We start from the raw sequence: 5,715 nt of genomic DNA, 5'->3' as shown, positions 1-5,715 counted from the left end.
CCATCCATCCATCCAACCATCCAACCATCCATTCATCTACCCACTCACACAGCTCCCGGCCACCCACCCAGCCAGCCAGCATGCCTTCTGCCCATGGTGTCAGACCAGGGGCTGGGCAGACCAGAAAGGAATGCAACAGAACCTCTTTCCCCAGGGAGCTCCCAGCCAGCTCAAGAGAGCAGGGTGAGCAAGGCCCGGAGGCACCCAAGCACCAGCATCTACTCTTCCCAAAGAGACATGGGTGAAGCCAACCGGTCCCCTGGGGGTGATTTAGGCAGCCTCTATGCTCACCATTCAAGGGGCCACAGAGTGTCGAAGCAGAAGGACACTTGGAGGTCATCTAGGACGAGACCCCTAACAGAGAGGAGAAAAGTGGCATGCTGAGTGAAGAGAGGTGTGATCGGAGGTCAGGGGTAGGATAAGCTAATTGATAAGCTAGTCAAGGCACAGTGCCTAAGGGCAGTTGGGGGACAGAATGGTCCAGCTAACAGGCTGGAGCAGAGAGCACCTTCCAGGTGTGGGCAGGAGATGGTCAGCCCCGTTGCTGTCACCTGCATTCTATCACTATCTCCTCTCGGCCCTGCATGACTTGTAGGAGTCACCTCAGACCCACTCATCTGCTTCTCTCCCTTGCCCTCCATGAGACCCCTCTCTCTGACCAATTGGCTGGCACTCGATAGATGAGTTCACAATCTCCATTATATCACCATTGCCCACATTTCTTTTCCTTGTTTTTCTTGCTAAAAGACAGTTTTTAAAAATGAGTCCCTGAGCTCAGCCTTTTCCAGCCTCGTTAATTTCGTGCCCCACCTCATTTGTTCAGGGGACCTACTTTCCCTCGCCGGCTGCCACCTTCCTCCCGCCAGCTATATTGGGATCTCTGCTCCGTCCTCAGTAACCTTGGGTGCCGCTCAGAGTTCTGCGGGTTTTTCTCTGCCAAGGAACTCTGGACTCGAAGGAACCGCAGAGGTAATTTGTTCACACCCAACCCCTCTTCATACCAAAAGCTGGATTCCTTTTCCTGCACTCCTGCCCAAGGTTATCTGGTCTCAGTTGCATTCCTTCTAGGACAGGCTGCTCACTGTCCATGAAACAGCCTGTGCCACTGTGCAGGGCAACTTCAACTGGGCCCAAGCTCTTCCAGAAAGGTGGAACTGAGCTGGAATTCCCTGTCGTTCCCATGCCGTAGTTCCCTCTGCGTGTTTTGTGAGTCAAAATCCCCAGATAATACCACCAGCCCCAAGAGCAAGGATCATGTCACACTTTTCTTGGGGGTCCCTGGGACCACATGTTCTTTGGGTACCTTGGATATGCAAGACATGTGACAAAGCACCATCCTTTGCTTGTATCACTGCCAGTGAGAGGGCTCTCTCGCTTGTCCCTGTACCTCCAGCAGCCATGGGGGTCAGCGGTGACCTAGAAACTTCTTCCTCATTTGAGCTGAAAGTTGTCTGTTGTCCCTCCCCATCTCTGGAGCTAGCTCCGTCTCCAGGAGTCACCTGGACAAGTAGAAGTCTTCTTTCCAGGGACAGAATGTCAGACATTTAAGAAACACCACCACGTTCCCTTCAAGTCCAACTCCAGAATTCTCTCGGTCATCCTGCCCCTGGCCTGGTTTTTGTGGCCCAGTGCCACCCACCCCTCTGCAGTAGACACATGGCAGTTTATTGATGTCTGTCCAAGGATGAAGTCCCTCGGGCCATGGCCTGAGCAGAGTAAGACAGATGTCACCTGTTAATGCAGTGTGGCCTTGCATGAGAGCTGTGGTAGCGGCTGCTCACACTGTTGGCTCACGTGTTGCCCCTTCTGCCTCCCCCAGGAGAGCCAGGCTGAGCAGCCTCACCTGTCATTCATCTCAGGTATACAAAGCATGCAGGGGTGGCGCCCTTCTCACCCATGACTCCTCAAAGGAGCCTCAGCCTGCTGTCTCCACACCTCCTTCCTCTCACTCCTCACCCCTGCCATTGTGCCATGCCCACGCACACCATAGAAGCTGCTTGACCAGGCTCACCACCAGCCTCCCGTTTGTCACCCTGGGCCCCTTTACAGAAGCCAATGTTGCCAGCCACCCCTTTTTGCTTTGGGGATACACAGCGTATTCCAATCTTCCTTTAACTCCCAAACGACTCTTGCATTAGTCAGTGGCTCTGGCCCCCATTTCACTCCTTCAGTGCAGACCTCCCACTGATTTGTACCCTCAACCCACCCCTTCTCACCCTGCATTCACTCTGACCCAAGCCATGGTTGCAAAGTCCCTCTAGGCAGGCCGTTCTCCAATCTACATTTCCAGCAACCCTTGAGCTATGAACAGAACTATCACCACTCTTTGAAACCCTGTCTCTCCTTCAAGGTCAAGCCCTGACTGCCCCCCTTCCAGGAAGCCTTGCACAATGTCCCCATGTATGGCTAGGTCACTCAGAGGACCTGCCATGCCCATGTCCCGTCTAGCTGTAATGTCCTGCCCACACCCTCCAGATGGTGCTGATTGGACCAGGATGAACACATGACCTTCCAGGCAGCCTGGGGCAGATCATGTGGCCTGGGACCAAGGGCTCTGCCCAGTGGGGTAGAGACCATCACACAGGCCTGTTTGGGGTTTGGATTGAGGACATGGCCAGAACTACAGCAAGCGTCCAGAGCAAGGAGGCTGAGCAGGGAAGCAGAGAGAGACCCGGGAGACGGTGAAGGGGAGGAAGATGAAGAGACCCGAGCTGTGCACCCCTGGCTCCACCTGACTCCCCTCCCAGGGAAGCTCCGTATCTTGTGGCCCTTGGACGAACCTCTGGCCTTCACGAATACAACGTTCTGGTGCCTCAGGAAGAAGAAAACCCTTTTCCCTATAGGCTCCTATCATGTCTCTGTGGGCCTCTGTGGTGGTTTCCCTCCTCTATGACCCAGACCCCCTGTGGGGGAAGAGAACGGAGGAGACAGGCAACCCAGGAAGACAAGACAGGGGCGTTGGGGGACCGTGCAGCATAGGGACTCTCGGGGGGGAGGGGACCTTCAGGATTACCTTCAGGCCCTCTGTACCCAGGAGCTCTCCCAGCCCACACNGGGAGCACAGAAGAACTGTCACCAGCTCACTCCCACAGCTGGGCTCTGAGCCTCGGCAGGATGTCAGGAAGGCTGAGGCCAGCAGCCCAGGGCTGGGTCTGCCTGGCTTGTAACATCAACAGGTCATAGAGACTTACTGCCTTGCCTCCTTGGCATCATGGGGTGCTTGAGCTCAGGGTCCCTTTCAGCATTGCGCCCCACCCCCACCCCCACATACACCTAATCCAGCTCTCCTGACTTCCTAAAAGCCTCCTCAAACTTGAAGCAACTCCAACCAGAGCCTGGACCCTTCTGCCTGGAAGCAGCAGACCCAAATTTGAGTTGCAATTGTGTGTGAGCAGCTATAGGACCTTGGAGAAGTCACCCAACCTTGTGCACTGCAGTGTCCCTGTCTAAGAAATGGAGCTAATAGTGCCCTCACAAGGCTGTAGTGACATTAGAGATTGTGATTGTTCTTGGCTCAGGGCTGGGGACACAGTGGGTGCCCTGCCATTGTGAGTTCCCCTATCTATCCAGCTTTCCAGCCCAGAGCCCCTGGGACACAGCCCTCCAGAGTGGGCAGTGAACTCTGGGTGCCTGACGTTCTTTACCCAAACCCCCTCCATAGCCTCCTCTTTAGGTGGTTCTCAGCTTCGGCTTATCTGCCTCAAGGGATGGAGCCCTCACTCTACCCACAGCAGACATTGTGACACAGCTCCATTTGAGGAAGGGTTCTCCTCTTAAGTTGAAATGTGCCTCCTTGGAACACCCACATGTCCCAAGTAGCTTGTACTCTGCCTGGCTTCTGGAGACCCCCTCTACCTGCAGCATTCACCAGGGTCCAGGCCTGAGTGCAGCCTTCTCTGGACTTTCAATCAAGGTGCCTTGGGAGAGTGAACCTGAGGACCAAGTCAAGCCAGGGTGTTGCTCCTCTTCCCCTAGCCCTGATCCTTCCCCCCTCCTCCCCAGCTCCCCCAGGCCTCCAGTGCCTCCATTCACATGGAACTGGGACATTACAGCCCTAACAAGTATTCCTTCTCCTGTGCCTCCATATTTTGGAAGCTAAGCCTGTTGACCTAATTCAGCCAAAGGAATGACTTCCTAATGGTGGAATTATGAGCATCAGGGCATCTTGGTAGGAGGGAAACCTGGAAATAAGAGCCTTCTTAATAACCCTCCAGTCGTAATCATACGTCCCTTCAGGTAAGATTTCTTTCCTACAGAGAGACCTGGGTATGCGTTGGAACCCGAAGCCTATTCTTCAACAAGAGGTTTAGCAAAGCAGCTGGGAGAGCTTTTGTGGCTTTAAGAATAACTCCTGAGTCAGAGAAGCAAAGCAGGGAGGGGGAGGGATTGATTTTTGGGTCCTCCCAGAGACTGGGATCTGAAATCAATCTGGTAATTAACAGGCAAAGTGTGAAATGGCTGCTGGATCTCAGGATCCCATAAACCCCCCAGGTTCCAGTCTTCTTTCCTGGGGGAGGGGTTCTCTTGCCCCTGATGTACCTCCCATCCCCTGTCTTCGGGGGCCCTGGTGACAGCTCCTGAGGTGTTCAACTGGCAGCACCTCTTCCAGGGCCTTGTCATTTGTGCAGGGCCACAGAGTGGGCTGGAAGGAGCGATCCCGGCTGGCAGGGCTGGGCGAGGGAGCAGGAGGACCCTCCCCAGGTCCACGGCACAGCAGTTAGGGCAGCCGGGGCTTTTGGGTGCCACCCTAGCCAGATAAGAGGCAGCCTCTAAGGGTCCTTTCTAGTCCCACCACTTCCACCTCCACGTCCTGAGATGTGGCAGGGGCGCCTACGAACCTGAATTTCTGGAGGGCCAGCACAGTAGGAGCAGAGAGATGCCTGTCCTACATTCTCACCTGCCGCCTGACCAAGCCTAGGGGACACTGGCATTTGGGGCGCTCTAGCTCAGCATCATCCTAACCAACCCCCACCCCACTCTCCCACATAGACTTGGAGAAGAGAGCAGCTCATGGGGATTGCCTAAAGGGGAAGGGGACGGGTTTCCGAGAAATGGGGCTATCCCAGGAGAACCACAGCACTGCCTTGATCAAGATAATAGGGGCTGTTTGTCCGTTCTGCCCCTCTCCTGTGCTGTGTGAACTCTGATGATTCCCCTCCACTCTCTGGGCCTCCAGGCCCCATCTGCACCATGAGGATCTGACTTGGTGGGTGGGGCGGGGTGTGGGGACTCTCGAGGCCTGGACCATGACACCATTATGGTTTTCCAAAGTGGGCATCCCAGAGGCCCCAGGAGAAGTGGCTGGCTGCTTGGGCAGGGCCCTCTGCAGCCAGGTCCCAGTGGGCGAGGACTCATTTGGTGCCTTGCACCCCAGTTCCTGGGCTCCAGCTCTCTCCCCATCCTCCTAAGCCTGAGCTGAGGTGGGCGCCAGTGCCTGGAGGGGCACAGCTCAGCCCTAAGCTGCTGCACACCAGGACCCAGGGCCACAGCAGTGATGGGCTGTGGAGCTTTGGAGTTTGGGGGCCTGCTGGAGCCACCAGAGCAGAGTGTGTGGGCCTTGAGGCTACCCTGCCTCCCAGGGCTTCATGGGCCTTTCCTCTGGGCTGAAGCACAGGCTGGTGACAGCAATCCCCACTCACATGCAGCAGCATAGAAGCTCAGAGTTTCAAATGCAGGCCCTGCCACCTCTTCTGACCCCAGATGGACTCCCTGAGC

Source organism: Hipposideros armiger, unplaced genomic scaffold (assembly GCF_001890085.2).
Source record: "Hipposideros armiger isolate ML-2016 unplaced genomic scaffold, ASM189008v1 scaffold_15, whole genome shotgun sequence".
Lineage (NCBI taxonomy): Eukaryota > Metazoa > Chordata > Mammalia > Chiroptera > Hipposideridae > Hipposideros > Hipposideros armiger.
The sequence above is the reverse complement of the archived record's forward strand: the minus strand, read 5'-3'. Positions refer to the sequence as shown.